The sequence below is a fragment of the Saccostrea echinata genome, unplaced genomic scaffold, assembly GCF_033153115.1.
Source record: "Saccostrea echinata isolate AGI-Se365-2 ecotype Australia unplaced genomic scaffold, CSIRO_AGI_Sech_v1 ptg000033l, whole genome shotgun sequence".
In the NCBI taxonomy this organism is placed as follows: Eukaryota; Metazoa; Mollusca; class Bivalvia; order Ostreida; family Ostreidae; genus Saccostrea; species Saccostrea echinata.
Genome location: NW_026889782.1, coordinates 27,188,472 through 27,206,056, shown reverse-complemented (window position 1 = coordinate 27,206,056; position 17,585 = coordinate 27,188,472). Strand labels below are relative to the sequence as shown.

At 34.6% G+C, this 17,585-nt stretch overlaps 2 long non-coding RNA genes and 1 pseudogene across 2 annotated transcripts in view; 2 read left to right on the top strand and 1 right to left on the bottom strand.

The window, feature by feature from the left end:
* Nucleotides 1–17,585, bottom strand: part of LOC133198813 (uncharacterized) — an 801,505-nt gene that overhangs the window by 388,631 nt on the left and 395,289 nt on the right. The gene's annotated exons all lie outside the window — the stretch shown is intronic.
* On the top strand, nucleotides 3,104–5,149 carry LOC133198808 (uncharacterized). Its single transcript, XR_009722594.1, has 3 exons — nucleotides 3,104–3,495; nucleotides 3,876–3,997; nucleotides 4,796–5,149. It is a non-coding gene; the product is annotated as an uncharacterized LOC133198808 (long non-coding RNA).
* LOC133199185 (uncharacterized) lies at nucleotides 5,951–7,044 on the top strand (annotated as a pseudogene).

The following is a 17,585-nucleotide window of genomic DNA, read 5'->3' as shown; positions in this document are numbered from 1 at the left end:
AAACTATTTTTCTCTATTTTCTGGTGTATCTTGATAATAAGGTAGGCGATTATAATGTCCTGTTCCGTAATCCCATTGAGCTAACAGACAAATGACTATGGGTTTTTGTAAAGAAAACACTTTAAGGGTGCCTGGAATTCCTCTATCTTCTTCTAGGCCTTAAAGGTCTACGGGTAGCATATAGATTAACTCCGGGGTATTTCATAGCTATACTTTGACTCAATCCATGAGCTTTTACAGTCAAACAATTACATTGATGTACAATAGCTTCTACAGGAAAGTTTAATAAATCTCCTGGTATCTCCTGTAAATTCATGTTTGGGAATATTTTTTTTTTTCAATGTCACACCTTTATGTATATATAACCTGAACAAAAAAATAATAACGATAACAAAACTCTTAAAAATTTTAATTTGTATTTTCCAGATCCGTGATCATTTCTCTCTTTCTTTCTATGTAATCTCTCCAGGCACCAATTTCCCATTTCCCATATGCATCTCTGGACGCTAATTCTTTGTTTCTCTCCTCAGGTTTCAGAATTCCATATTCTTCATAGTTGCCACCTTGCTTGTAAAACATTCTTTCTAATTCTGGTGTACTGTGAGACATACAAAAATCTGCATACAAGTGAATTCTAGCCACATTCAGTCCTCCTACAGGTTTTTTCATTTGAATGAATCCCCTGATTTGATGCACTTTTCCTGTCCAGGGATGAAATTCCTTTTTTAGGATCAGGTATTGAAATTCATCTTCACAGCTCATGAACATGTCTATGTCTTCTTCTTCCCTCACATCATAGATGACAAATGTCCAGTTAAGGGCTACTGGATAATCTCTGAATGGGTTCTTTGGGTCATGGATCTCCTCTTTTCTGCCAAGTAAACATTACAGGGTTCTTCATCCTCCAGTTTTCACTTCTATTCTTCTTTGAGGACTGGAATGTTCTTCTTCCATAGGCATGATCAATCTTTTTTCTAATAACTGTTTTTTCTCCTCATCTATATCCATAGTCTGTATTTTTTCTAATAACTGTTTTTTTCTCCTCATCTATATCCATAGTCTCTGGGGTTTTTTTCCAAACTGACTTTGACTCATGGTAAGGGTCAACTAATCATGATCATCTACACACCTTGTATTTAAACCCTCAGGGGTGGTGTGCAAAAAATAAATGTTTGACCTACGTTTTTTTTTTTTACTGAGACACTACTGTGTACGTTTTGTTTACGTTATGCTGAGTCAGTCAATACACAAACCTTATATTATGACGTCATACTTGGCAGTAATTCACAGTCTAGGTAAAAAAAAAAAAACTACATACACAAGCTCAATGTGAAAACATTTTTTTTATTCAGGTAAATCTACAATCTCTTGGAATTAATGCTCTGTTTCTCATTTCAGGTTTTAAAGTCCCATGTTCTTCATAGTTGCCACCTTGCATATAAAATGTTCTTTCTAATTCTGGTGTGCTGTGAGACATATCAAAACAGGTTAACCCATGAATGATTTTGTACATGTCTCTCTCAATGGGTTTTTCTTGAGGTCTTAATTGATCCGGTAATAAATCTAAAAGGTACACTCCACCAAAAGAACTCTTTAATTCCCTGGATAAGACTTCTTTTAACTGTCCTGTATCCATTAGTAATCAATACTGACTTCTCTCTGTTTGTTAATTTCTAACAGATTATCGAATTCTGCATATACCACACAATTTAAGGTGTTCACCGTATTGGTAGTAAATTGGACTTCTACTCTCAGATTTCCGGTTTCTATGATATGGAATTTATCCGATTGCGCTTCTTGATCTTTAGTGAAATCCCAGCCCCATAAAGTGTACCCGTTTTTAGCTCACCTGAGCCGAAGGCTCAAGTGAGCTTTTCTGATCACATTTTGTCTGTAGTCCGTCTGTCCGTCCGTCTGTCTGTAAACTTTTCACATTTTCGACTTCTTCTCAAGAACCACTGGGCCAATTCCAACCAAACTTGCCACAAAGTATCCTTGGGTGAAGGGGATTCAAGGTTGTTCAAATGAAGGGCCACGCCCTCTTTCAAGGGGAGATAATAAAGAATTAGTGAAAAATTAATAGCATCTTTTAAAAATCTTCTTCTCAAGAACCACAAAGCCAGGGAAGATGAAACTCATGTGGAAGCATCCTCAGGTAGTGTAAATTCAAGTTTGTTCAAATCATGACCCCCGGGGGTAGGGCGGGGCCACAATGGAGGATCAAAGTTTTACATAGAAATATATGGGGAAAAACCTTTAAAAATCTTCTTCTCAAGAACAGCAAAGCCATGATGAGTCATATTTATATGGAAGCATCCTCAGGTAGTGTAGATTCAAGTTTGTTCAAATCATGACCCCTGGGGGTAGGGCGGGGCCACAATGGAGGATCAAAGTTTTACATAGAAATATATGGGGAAAACCTTTAAAAATCTTCTCCTCAAGAACAGCAAAGCCATGATGAGTCATATTTATATGGAAGCATCCTCAGGTAGTGTAAATTCAAGTTTGTTCAAATCATGACCCCCGGGGGTAGGGCGGGCAGGTAGTTTAAAATTCAAGCCCCCCCCCCCCCCCCCGGAATCTTTTCAATACTGAACTGATTTGTGCTTTTGCTATCCACTGTGCTCAGGTGAGCGATGTGGCCCATGGGCCTCTTGTTATACTCTTCTAGGGTAATGTCCGGGGCCCAATCTTCTCCTAATTTTCCCAGTGCTTGATATAAACTCAGATAGGATCTCAGATATAAATCTTCATTGAAATTAGGTTCGAAACAACGAGTACTCATGTTCTCTCCGTTGATACTGACATCTAATTTCTTAATTCCCACATTTTGGAAATGAAACGGATTTTTAGTTTTATCTCCGTTAAAAGCCGCATTGTCCACAAAGCCTAAAATGATGCGTTTAGGCATCTGGCCTTGAAACAGATGAACCGTGATTTTAGATTGAGTTCCTGTGGGTATAGTACCGAATTCCTATGTTGTTTGGGTTTGGGGCCCCCGCAATTTATTAATATTAACTAATTTCTTACATCTTTTTTTCATATCACACTTATTTAGGGTAACTACTTTTTGCATGACAGTGTTACTTGTCTTTTGTAGTGAAGACTCGGCCGGAGGTGGAGTGTTGGTGGCTATAAAAATTTTGCGCAGAGATGAACTGCCAATGGGGGTTTGACTTAGACCTACTTGTAGGCCATAGTTTATTGTTGCTGCTTTCTTTCCCCTGGAATTGGACTGCACTTCCACACAGAGCTTGTGCATTTCTTAAATGTAAGGGCACCTGCTGCATTTCAGCCGTAGTCGAGTACCCAGGCCACGCCTCTCCTCAGAGTCCATGTCCCAGGTCAGGTTGCCGTCACATCCAGGGTTGGTCCGCCCATGTTCTTTGAAGGCTGTATTGAACATCCCACTTGTCTTTTGAAGATGAAGCAGTCTGTGGGAGTCTGTATCACACCTGCCGAAACCAGTTTTGTAACTGATCACTTCCTATCCAGGTAAGTTCATTTTCAGAAATTAGAGTAACCCCCCTTAGACTATACTTGTTTTCAGAATTGAGACAAAAGACTCATCACAGTCTATAGAAACTGGTTTTGTAACTTTTTTCTTCAAATAAATGATCAATTTTAAAGATTGTTATGATAATTTATAGAATTAATTAATTATGAGTTAATTAAGCTGATTAATTGGACATGATCTTAGGTATACCCCTTTTTCAGGCATATTGGCCTTACATGGGCCTATTCTAATAATTAGAAAAATTATTTACTAATTGTAGAGGTTTAATTTCATTATTTATGAAATTTTAAAGAACTGTAGTTATTACCCCCAAGGATTCGGCCTGCATCAAAGCCTCAGGATTCTCTTTCTTTTTCAGGGGTCTTGGCCGCAGCAACCGGTGACACCCAGGTCGCAGCATCATTTCCTGTTCCTCACTCACAGAGGGTGGATGCCTCACCAGTTCCAGGGTTTCCCGGTCTACTCTTGTGAATGGTGCAGGTGAGTTTTCTTCTTTGTTAAGTAATTTTCCCTTGTTGTGAGGCACATATTTGGGTTTAAAACCATAATTATTCCCTCTTTTGAATTTTCCCATCTTTGAAAGCTGACTGAAAATTTTACTACGGATACTGTGTCTGAAGTGAAATTCACTTGTGATGTGCTTTTTTCACTGCTCTATCAGCATCATGTCAAGTTAAGGTGTTATCGTGTAATAATTTATTATCATGATAGGAATTAGCCAGCAACCCTCACTGCAAAATGTAGGTGTATTGAAGGGGGTAATGACAGTTTTACTGCTACAGAGAAACAACACTACTAGATCAAATTACTTCTCATCTCTTTTGATAATCTTCTCTTAATTGGCTGTCAGCTGCTTACTGATTTTATTTTGAACTTTAAAATTAAATATATGTTAAAAACTTTTTTTCTCAATAATTTGATTTTTTTGGTTATATTTTTTTTAAACCGGGTACACTATACCCTGAATGTGAAAATTGCATGTAATCCCTCAAATCCTCTTGAAAACTTAAGAAATAACACTGTTAGTCAGTTGATTACATATTTTATTTCATAATCACTGTAAAAAGTCAATGTGAAGTTCACTTTCAATACATCTTCATATCACAGTTGCATTAATTCTGTGTAGGGGGGGGGGGGGGTTACATTAAATAGATAGTCATAATTTGCATGATTTTACATGTAATTTCTTCATGTTGCATATTTTAAATGTACAATATACGTGTTATCTAAAAATGTCAAATTGGCCACTTTTTCACTTTGTTGTCCATTTGGTTATAGGAAAAACACCAGAATTGCCTAGGTACAGGGGGCCGCCATCTTGGACACCCAAAGTTGTGCGGAGAAGAAAAGCTGACAGGAGTCCTGATTGGTCATTAACAGAAAATCTTTGTGGTGGAATTTGACAGTGAAATATAAGTGATAAAAATTATATGTGACATAACAGAATGTGTAAAAAGATATAGGACTTATAAAGGAAGACTTGAGATGAGGGGTGATATGTTGCTGGACAGTTTCATTTAGTGCGGATCTATATCAGTTGTAAACAGGCCAAAATTTAAAGGAAAAACGCAACGGTACGATATATTTTTCGTGGTGGAATTTTGAAGATGAGGTTTTGAACTTTCTTTCACAGTGACTGATTTTTTTAATATTGATTATATAAATAAGTGACAGTGATTTGAATTTGTATGGAAGTCTATGGGAAAACATTTGGTGGTGTTTGTCCATGTCGTGTACATGTACATTTGCCGACTAAATATTTATGTAAACATTGAGAATTGTTTATTTATTTGTGAAGATATCTATTTTTGATCTATTGATTTCAAAAATATCTTGACCATAATTAGCAGTAAACATAATTAACATCAGAGAAAAAAAATCCTTAAACATCTACGTATGTTTTATCACAAAAATCAAGCTATTTGACAAGAACACAATATTGTACGACTTACTATATTGCTTATTTCCAAGCGGTAATTATTTCGTTCTGCTTTCAATTATGTAAATCGCGCTTCATTTGTTTCATTTGGATTGAAAAAAAAAGACAAGCGAAATGCTTGTATAACAAATAACATTCCGATAAAAACTAACAAAATGAAATTTACACGTTTCTTAATGCACGATCACGCACGATTAAAACCGCAAACGATTGAGTCTGATAAACGCACGATCTCGCACGTTACACGAACGATCACGCACGTTACACGAACGATTCTGCACGATTGGTTTGTCAACAATAACGTTGCAGCTACTGTATATATATAGTGAAAGAAATATGGAAGCATCATCAGTTAGTGTAGATTCAAGCCAAAACTAGCCAAAGTGTTTAGGTGAGCAATTTGGCCCATGGACTTCTTGTTTGTGTTAAGCATAAAAAAAAGAAAAATAAAGAGACGCCAATCCAAACGATTAACTAGCACTACAATTTTTAGTATGTTGGAATTTTTGATGTGTGTTTATTTTTTTTTTCCATCTCCAAACAATTGTTTTCTATTAATATCTAGGTCACACAAGAGGTACATTATGGATGTATTGAGTGGATACGTGGTTGCTGCATTTATGAGTTTACACAGCATGAATGATATACAGGACAAACCTGCTAGCTTTCCCTTGTTCTCCCTCATGAATGAAAATCAAAAGAGAGACTGGATATATGAGCAAGCTGATTCTGTTATGGACAGTTTAGTTGTTAAAGATACAAATTACATTGAAGAACTGCAAGAAGATATTAAACAGTTAGATATAGACTGTCAAAAACTTTGTGAAATGAAGGATGCAGCTGGGTTTCAATGTGCATTATGTGGAAAACACTATGTAACTGAAGGTCACTTTAGGAATCATCTTAGAAAGAAACACCAGTGGCAATTTCATGAGTGCACATCTCCAAAAAGATCCGACAGTGTCGTTTCCAGTTTCCTAAAGATGGCTTAATTACTACATGACACTTGTGATGCTTATCGAATGGGGGACGGTGAACGTTGCCTTCGTAATTCAAAATTTGAATGGCTCTATGCAGGTGCACTTGGGCATACTAAATATAAACTATGGCTATGGAGATATATTGCATATATCGCTGCCATACTCAGCCCAAGAGAAAGTTTTGAGTACAAGTGGAATATATGTCAGAATTTGATGGGAGGAGTAGACCAAAATATACCAAATGATAACTGCGTGGAACTCCAGATCAAAAAGATAAAAAGTCAGCTCAATACACAGGGCGCTAATAAGTCGTTTAATTCAGCCAAGGTAGTTACAATGTCTTCGCAAGTTATTGATACTATGAAGCAAAAACTTGTGCAAGTAAACAATACAGTGAAGGCTGGAAGGAAAAGACCGGAGGTGGACAAATCCATTGATATTACCCGAATTGCTGAGTGTTTGCTCAGAAATGAACACAGTGTCATTAAATATTGGCCATCATTCAATAAATTTAATGACCCACTTTCAAAGCTTGATCCCAAGGCAATGCATCAGTGGATGGGGATACAAAAGAAAATTGCCTCAAAATCACTTCAGTGAAAGGTGAACATTGGTTTGCATTGTTAAAAATTGGTATTTATATAGGGCCATTCCAATTTTTTTCTATGTTTAGTGTCCTCATGAGCCTTGGTTTTTGACACCCCACCAGGAAAAACAAAATCAGGAGGCCTAAATTTAAATTTTTTTTGTTCAAAATTCTTAAATTCTGTCGATTTCTTTTCATATTTGTCTACAATATCTCATTTTATGTAAATTTTATGCATTTAATACCTTGATTTTGCCAAAAAATAGATCTTCTATGAGAAAAATACTCGGTAAAATAGATTAATAAAATCAAATCCTTTGATAGCTAGATGTCATTTTTATGACTATAAAGTCTGCATGTGTTTTGTTTATTGCCTTGTGTTTTTTTGCAAAAAGGTAAGCAAGTTTTCACAAGAAGGGTAGACCCTAAACAAAGAAAAAACTTGGAATGGACTAGTCTATGTATGTACAGACATTTTTAGATTTGAAAGAAAATACTCAAATTTGTATAATAATTATCATATTAGTTATGGCAGAAAATTCCAAATATCTTAAAATTTCTAGCTAGATAAAAGAAAAAACAAGAAGTCTGTGAGCCAATGCTCACTAATAATACCCCCGCTCTGATGTGAATACACAAGTTCGGTTATGGACAAACACAGTGATAATCAGGAAATTGACATCGGATTTGTAAAAACTGAATCCCAATATATGGCATGCCTAAACAAAGACTGTGCTAAAATTTCAAGCATCTGCGATGAGTAGTTGCTGAGAAAACTACGACCAAAATTTGTTATGTATGGTACAGACAGACGCACGGATAAACAGGAAGTTGACATCGGATTTGTTCCAAAAATGAATCCCATTATATGGCATGCCTAAACAAAGATTGTGCTAAAATTTCAAGCATCTGCAGTGAGTAGTTGCTGAGAAATTTACGACCAAAATTTGTTATGTATGGTACAGACAGACGCACGGATAAACAGGAAGTTGACATCGGATTTGTTCCAAAAATGAATCCCACCATATGGCATGCCTAAACAAAGATTGTGCTAAAATTTCAAGCATCTGCAATGAGTAGTTGCTGAGAAAACTACGACCAAAATTTGTTATGTATGGTACGGACAGACGCACGGATAAACAGGAAGTTGACATCGGATTCGTACAAAAATGAATCCCGCCATATGGCATGCCTAAACAAAGAGTGTGTTAAAATTTCAAGCACCTGTGATGAGTAGTTGCTGAGAAAACTGCGACCAAAGTTTGTTATGTGTGATACGGACAGACGCACGGATAAACAGGAAGTTGACATCGGATTAGTACAAAAATGAATCCCACCATATGGCATGCCTAAACAAAGAGCGTGTTAAAATTTCAAGCACCTGTGATGAGTAGTTGCTGAGAAAACTGCGACCAAAGTTTGTTATGTGTGATACGGACAGACACACGGATAAACAGGAAGTTGACATCGGATTAGTACAAAAATGAATCCCACCATATGGCATGCCTAAACAAAGATTGTGCTAAAATTTCAAGCATCTGCGATGAGTAGTTGCTGAGAAAACTACGACCAAAATTTGTTACGGACAGACAGACAGACAGACAGAGAGACGGACAGACAGACAGACAGACAGACACACAAGGGTAAAACAGTATACCCCCCTCTCCTTCGGAGCGGGGGTATAAAAAACATTATTCATAACTGTAGCTACATAGCTGTACATTTACATATTCAAGAAAAACCGTTTCTTTACAAAATATTAATAAAACAAGGTCTTGAAAATGTATCATATTTTTAAAGTTACCTTTTAGCTCGACTGAGCTATAAGCTTGTGAGCTTTTCTGATCACTGATTGTTTTCAACTTCCTCTGAAACCCACGTGGGTGATTTTAATCCATTTTTAGCCGGGCTTTGCTGAAAGCAAAGTCCTGGCTGTAGGCATCGTGATCGACTGCCTTACTATAAATAGCACATGTTCAGAAAAGTAAACAAAAAGCCTAACAGCGTCAAAGCAGACGCTTCCGATAAACAAAATAGTCACATTGAACGATACTTAAACAAATATTTTTTACATCTCAATCTACGGAATTGTCAATTGATCAATATTTTTGTTTGAGAATTAAATTAAAAGAGGAATTAGATATTTACTTTATTAGGGTAGTCGTGATACAACAATTTGTGCACATACGCTACTGAATGCATATTGTAAGCGAACTATTTTCAATAAGCGCGGGTTTTTCGACAGGTTGCCTATATTGAATTGTTAAAGAATTTCATATCGTTTTCGTCGATGTTATGTGAGTGGTTATATTCTCTGTTTTGTCTTTCAGCAAATAAATAGATTAAGTAAATTGGAGTTTAAAGAATTAATTAATGTGCGTTATGCCTGAATTAAGTCGCCTGACAATTGTACATGGTGTATCTAGTCGGCGATAAAAGTACTGTTTGTTTGAAACTTTAAGAATATCTCTAAAAATATGTGCATTTCTTTAACTATGAATTATATTATTAAACCGATATGAATTTAATTTTTTAAAATTAAATTCTTATTCAAATCTATCTAAAGAAAAATCAGCAAACCATATGGTTCAACATTCTTTTTAAAAAAGTTTGGCAATTGACAGACAAATATTTTTTGTAAAAAAATTAATTGTTTTCTTAAAAGTTAAAATTAGTGACCTTAAATGTTTAAATTAGTGACATTAAATAAAACAAATGACTTATATATTCCCCTCACTGGCCATATGTTATTGGTAGAATTAAAAAAAATTGTATGACATTTTTTGTTTGTTTACTGATATTATAGTATAATTAGTCTGACCTATATTTATTTACGTCCGTAATGCTTGTATAAACAGTAAGCTCAGTGACAATGTCGTGATATCTGTAAGTGTTTTTCAGATCAGTATAGCATTAAGGTGTCTTGAATTGCAAGAAATTTAATGTAATAATGAATTTTACAAATATCGGTTTTCATTTATCAGATGTAATTTGGTATGATACCGTGTTAATTCCTTTTGATATTTTCAGGGTTGATCTTGTGAAACCGGCTTAACAGGAGACAATTTATTAAATTTTTCCTTTCAAAATAATTTGAAAAGGATGATTTTATGATTATATTAACGGCATAAAATACAGCGAACACCGACTACTTGCAGCAAACAAGTGCGCCGCCATTACGAATTCGTAAAACAAAGAGACAGTTACGGAAACTCGTAATTTTCTGAAAAAAAATGTGTAGGAGGTCAGTCGGTTATAACCGGAAACAAACAATTTTTTTTTAGCCTAATGATGTATGTATGTAAATATTCATGAAGATTAATCTTACATTTGTAATACTGGTAATGCTGAAATGTTTTCAATATATTACTACTCAAATAAAAAAGTTAAAATTTGAATGCGTTTAAAGAAAAGGGTTTGAAAATACGGTATTACTTCGATAACCCTGAATGCAATTAAAATAACTTTCTCCTTTCTAATAAATAATTTCGAACAAATCCTTATGATGGATAAGATCTTGTGTTTGTTTGTTTGCATGTTGTTTAACGTCCCTCTCGAGAATTTTTCACTCATATGGAGACACTACCACTTGCCGGTGGAGAGCTCCAAATTTTGTCCTATACTCGAGCTCGGCACTTACGGCCATTGAGCAGTGAGGGATCTTTTTCGTGCCAGCAACTATTGCGACACGGGACCTCGGTTTATACGTGTCAACGGAAGGACCGGTCTCGAACCCGCGACGTAAGGATAAACTCCTTACTTCGCGACTCTAGAGCAGACGCTCTTACCACTGCGCCAAGCGGGCGACTAAGATCTTGTGTAAAGGTGATGTAAATGAAGTTCAAAACTATTTATTTTCTTTCATATAAATAAATAAAAATGTAAACTTTAAGATAGAAATTTCATGTGAATATGTTTATGTATAATATATAAATTATTTATACCCATTGAACAATCAATTTAGCGTCGAAAATTTTTATGTTTACAAATTCAGATCAAATTTTTAGTGAAAAGTCAATGGTATACTGTTTTGAATGTGAAAATTTTGTTCGAGACTTCTCACCTTGGATTCATTTCGTATGTGCTCCCAAAGCGCTTTACAGTATATTGAGCGTGCGCGCGCATTCCAAAAAAATTAGTCTTAAAATACATGCAAGCTCTCAAGGGTGCTGGGAAATAAAAATCGTTTATATTAATATATAATTAAAAGAAAACAACATATAAAAATGTTCATTAGTCTTTATCTAAGTACAACACATTATAATTTTTCAGAAAAAGTTGGTTAGTCTTTGCTTCAAAATTTCCTGTTCAGAATGAAGAGCCATCTATGTACGAGCCATAAAGACCTGAATATATCATGATTTTCTCAGGCAATGACCATTTTGGCCGAACCTGGAACTAGAACTAGACTCATATTCATGTCATAAAGATTAGATAATTATAATTTTCGTGCAGCTGGTTTCCTAGAGGACCAAAAATAAAGAATTTTTTTTCTGATTAATACAGGCATGTAGTATCATTTTTAAAGGAGAAAAAAGGAGAATTGTCGAAACCCGAAAATCCTATTCCGTTGGAGAAGGAGTAGGGGTGGGCTACAACTTACTTTCACATTTCGAATTTCATTAATTCATTACCAAATTACCGTAATTTTAATATGCTGCAATAAAATGATGGGTACAATCTAATTAAAATTAGACTATCCATTTTGCTTTTAGTAAATCTGTTCGTCGCTCGTGGTAAACACCTGGTTTATATTACGAAGAGTGAGTTGAAAGTTCCAATTCAAAATTTGATTGCGAAGAGTCAATCAACCTTTCAATGTACATTGTCCATTGTAAAAGTTTATGTTTGAAAAATGGTGACACCCCTAGCTCCTCCGATACTATATGCCTGTATGAATCAGCAAAACCACTCAAAGTGCACTGTTACCATGCATAACCATGGTGAGCTTAATAATTAGAAAGGTATAAATGTATTTTCATTAAAAATATCACCAAGTCCTATCCTGGGGTCTTAACGTTGGGTTCTGGACCGTTAATTTTAATTATTGGTAGATGGGTTATTGTTAATCATAATCATACAAACTCTACCTGTTAAATATCAATGGTCAGAAAGAAAGATTTTCAAATATGTACTAAATTAGGATAAGATAATACACTCGAACATATTAAAGCCCGGCTTTCAGTACTTTCAGTACTTTGATGTTACAAAGTACCTTTACATGAATGTTTTTTTTTTTTGTAATGAAGGGCCTCTCCAAATGCAACACTGGAAAGTTGCATGTACAATATGCACTTTTTTGTGCATCTTTTGATGAGGGACAACCTTCTTTTCAGGATTCTAATTTCAATTAATCGTTTTAAATAATGATCAAATAATATGGTGGGTTGCCCATGTCATCTTTACAACTGTTTCTTATTATGGCCATCATTTGGGGTTTTTAAGTGCTCACATTTTCAAGGTCAGTAGGTAGTTTGTTTTTTTTTCTAATTATCTTCCATTGCATTTATAATCATCATTAATATCACCTTTTAAGAAATTTATTGATGTTTTCATTTCAATGTATACACTAAGCAGATTTAATATTTTACTGCTGTAAAATCTGTAAAAACAATTGATTAACATTATTAACATAAAATATTGATGACAATCTGTATTTCCCAGGACCCCCCCCCCCCCCAAAAAAAAAGCATTTTAGCTAATGTATGCTTTAGGCTAAAGTCTAAATAATAAGCCTCTTACATATTAAATGTCAACCAAGTTGCCAGGGGTTAAAGTGTTGAAGGTATTATCCAATTAGCAGAAAAAACAAGGAGCATTGGTTTGTATTCACCTGTATTTATGTACTACATACATGACAGTAGTATGACCGACACCTGAGGGGAGTATACAATGGGGGTATTGTGTAAGAGAACAATGGGGAGAACAATGGAGGGGAAAATAGAGACCCCCAATGACCTTGTCCGACATATGGTCGAGTGCCCTTGGACAATGGTGTACCCTTTACCTAAAAAGGGGAGAGTACAAGGGAACAATGGGGTATAGAAAAAAGGGAACAATGGAGAGTGGGGAAAACCCAGTGACATCAATAAGACCAAACAATGTGTTCACAAAGGGTTGTTCACGGATCCCTAACTGGTGATTTTCCATCAGGGATTTCGTTGGTACCCCTTTATGGGTTTTTATTCTCCTTTATACGTATTGATACGAGTAACAATGAGACACGGAATCAAATTATACAGTGAATAAAGAATTTCAATATGAATACGAGAAGTTAAAAAAGGGGACGCCTTGGAGATTTAAATATGACCTGTATAGTGGAGATCGTAGTAAATTTGTTCATTCAGCTATGTAGCATCTGTCAATGTAATACACAAGAGTCAAATGAGGGTTCGGTATATAAATAATGAACTCATTCGAGAAGCGTTGACTTTTAATCAGGGACGGTTTTACTTTTTTACATAAGAGGAATATATTGTCTCTTTCGTTTGCAAATAATGTGAGAGTTCCTAATACCCACAAAATCACTGGGTTTTTTTTTCTTATCAATTTCATACTTCGATACATAATACATAAAAAAGTTAAACTGTCAACTGTAAGAGTCAATGCTTCTCGAAAAAGTTCATTACCTGTAGGATACAGGTAAAAATCGGAATAAACGGATCCAATCAAGCATACGAATAGTGAACTTGTAGTAAATAAATCCAAGCATGCGTGTATACAATTAAATGTTTTCAGACCAGGTGTTTTTCTCTTTTTGTCTATCCTTGCAGTCCCTTCTCCAAAAAAAATGACAGAAACAATTCCAAAACATTTCTTATTTTTAATTAAATCAAAATCATCAATTCACATTAGACAACTCCACACCACGCTTATCTGAAAGAAATAAAACAATTTCGATGTAAGATTTATCAATATTTCACAGTGAACTTGTATTCCCCTTATTTCCCCCCCCCCCCCCCGAAAAACTTTAAAGAATAATCTAAGTCCAAAGAAGAATTTTTTATACGATAAGAATTTAATGACCATATATTATATTTAAAAACTACTTACGATGATTCTTTGTTTTCCTCCTCATTGTTGTCTCTTTTTCTCTCCTCACTGTTCCTTTCCTCTTCCTTGTCCTCAGGGCTAAAAACAATTGTCAAGACCTATAAACGTTTTATCTTAAAACGATTGTGTGAAAATCTCTCTTTAAAAAAAAAAATAAGTCACTGTGCAGAAGGATATTTTCAATTACCTCAAATCAAATGTGGACATATTTAGAAGATCAAAAGTACTCCCTAAAAGGGAGTATCTTTCCATCTCACCTTGGTTTGTACTACTGGAATAATAAGAGTTCAATATAAATAAAAAAAATACATTTTAAAGGAGGAAAAACTCAGGTATGATTTGAAAAAAAAATAAATCACTTACTCATCACTTATAGTGATGATGTCTACAATTGGACTGTAAAAAAAAAAAAATCAATGTTTAATAATGATGTGTAAGAAGTGTATACATTATTTTTCGTATTTTAAGACTAATCATTGCAATAAATATACTAACAGATTCCTCCTCCTTGGGGCATTGGGTGGCTGTCTGTGCAGAAGAAAATAAAAGGGGGAAAATAGTTAAAACATTTTTACTAACAATTTAGAAGATGAAGTTTGACCAAAATCCTTTTAGAAAAAAAAATACTAACCCCAATGCCGCCGCGGGGCGCTGAGGGGTCTCGCTATAAAAAAAAAAAAGCAAAAGGATACACAATTTGCAAATGAAAGAGTATACACTATTGCCTTTAATATGAAGAAGAGAAAAATTGTCTAAAATCATGACGAAAAAAATACTAACTCTGTTGTCATCAGTGACACTGTTCGGCGTCTACTGGGTTCTCTATTTTAACAGAAAAAAAAGCGTCGAATACATAATTTGAATATTAATTAAAGTAGGTATAATTTCATTTTTATTGATTATGTTCTCTCGAAAATTTTCCGTAAAATAAACTTACTCAGTTGGTGTACTGAAAAATGAGATAAAAATGCAAATTGAAAGATGATCTTTTTATGGTAGCATTAACAAATGTCAATTTAAAAAAGAAATATATGATTTTTTAAATATAATCATTAATCTTGATATTGAAAAAAATAATGTATGTTAATTTTATCCGATCATAATACCTTCGATGAGAATTATTTATGATGAACTAAGTGAAAAAAGAAGGAAATCTTTTCAAGTAGAAGTAGAAAAAAGTAAAATTATGGGAAATACCTAGTCACAGGCGCCCTTCTTTTATTGGAATAAAAATCCATGCTATAAATGAAAAAAACCCAGAAATTAATATTGGACATACCTGATGCTTAAGAATAACATCCAAAGAATCATTACTCCAGGAAAGAATAAAAATACTCACGGGCAGGGCAATCTCCCCAATTGCACACAGATTGAAGTTAGATTCTCTATTATTTCCCTAACCTCGTCACAAATACAATGCCTTTAAAAAAAAAAAAGAAATAAATATCTCTGAAAAGAAAGTTTCAATTTTTTTTTTCTGACTAAAAAATGAGAAAACATGAAATACCGTTCCATGTTGAAAGAGGGGGGGGGGTCCAAAAAAATGAGTGAAGATTTAGCGCGTTTTTCCTCTTTTTATATGGTGAAGAGTCAGTGTGCATTATTTCTACTGAATTTTGATTGGAAAAGGGTATAACAATGAAAAAAAAAACGGTTTTTATTTTCTTCATTTTTAAAGGAAAAAAGTAAAATTGCTAAAGATGACCTAATATGGTAAAACTGTGTCATACAGGACCCCTCCCCGTGTAGTCGAAAGAACTCGCGAGTCACAGATTGAGCAAAATTAATAGGAAAATGCGGGAACACCCCAGACAACAATAGATAAAGACAATAAATAAAATTTTTCTGATACGGGTGATAATGAATCAATTAAGAGGACAAGTTAAATGTGTTAGTAGGTAATCATTGTTTGAATGTTCTTTATGTCCCATTTTAATAAAATACATTACAGTCATTTACCATTTCAAATTCTGTATAAGCGGTTGTAATTATCAAAAAAAAAAAAAAAAAATTATTTCTTCCGATTTTTGCATTGATTAAAAAAAATGGCATTACGTATTATATTATGGTTGATGACCATTTCTTTGGTGTATAGGTGCGATCTATCTCAGGAATGCACATATTCTTTGGATTTTGCCGAGTGTCCTTGGGAGGAGGCCTGTGTGTATTCAGGTAGAGTTGTACAGGTGAACTGTTGGATCAAGAAAATCCGGTTAACGTCCCCCATAGAACAACTCATGATTAAAGGAAATTGTCCAATAGAGAACTACAAGAGATTCTGCCAGGACAGAGTCAAGTCTATCCTCATGTTGGACTCGGGCGAGAAATTTACCTGTACAGGTAAATAAGTGTTTGGGACTTTTTCTTTTTAAAGATTTTTTTTAATGAATGAATCGTTTCAGATATTGAGATGCACTCTATCATTTAAGTGTAAAAAAAATATATATTCGTCTAATATGCATTGTTTATAACTCACGTATAATTATAATATCTCTTAAAACTCTGTAATTAACTACCTTACAATTTATAAGAATAAAAGGGGGGGGGGGACGTATCCTAAAAAAGAGAAAAGGTGAACGTGACATAGTTTTCTATCTGTGCCGTTACTTGGGTGAAATGATGACAAAGCGTAATTTGATACAGCCACCTGTACTGTGCCTCATCGAAATTGATGATCGAACAAAATTGAAAACGTGAGAAAACTCCGCCTACTGTCAATTTCATGTAATTGCGCTTTGTCATCAGTTCATTTTCCGGTATGGTCTGCCAGGAAATTTTTGAGCTCGGACGACCAAAAAAGAATTGCGAAGGTATGAAGAAAAGAGTAAAATATTTTTATTCATTACCAAGGTAAAGAAAAAAATAATTAGTGGAATTTTTTGTCTGTATTTGTATAGAAATTATGACTTCATCGGCGTCGTCCACTACCCTGCATCTAGAAGAACGTGAGTTCATAAGTGTTGTGCACTGATCTGTAGAAATTCTGAAAATGATAAATCAAATGCAATATTCCGTGTTTATGAATTTAACTTTTTAAAAAAAAAATAAGTAAAACATATCCATCATTTAGAGGAGAATTTCTACAGATATATTGAGTTTTGTTTTGTTCCCACTCCGTTACCCCCCCCCCCCCCAATATTTAACTTGATTTTCTTTTGTTAATTTTCTTTTTAATTTGTTGATCTAAAAAAATGTTTTTACGCGTAAAGTTTGTTTGTTTGTTTGTTTTTTTTAAATGTGTTACGTTTTGCGTTGAAACTTTGTGACTCAACTATTTATAAGAATTGAGATGATTTCAGATTGTTGTTTTATTAACTTTAGATACTGACATTCGCGAACACACCATTTCTCCAGATTACTATGTCTCTTCAACTCGTATGCAGTCTTCAGACACTGTGACGTCAACCGACCTATCAAACCCCTCGTCCTCGCCATTGACATTTACATACCAAAAGATGACGACCCACCCAGCAATGCAATCATCTACCCCGGAATTATTGACGACATACC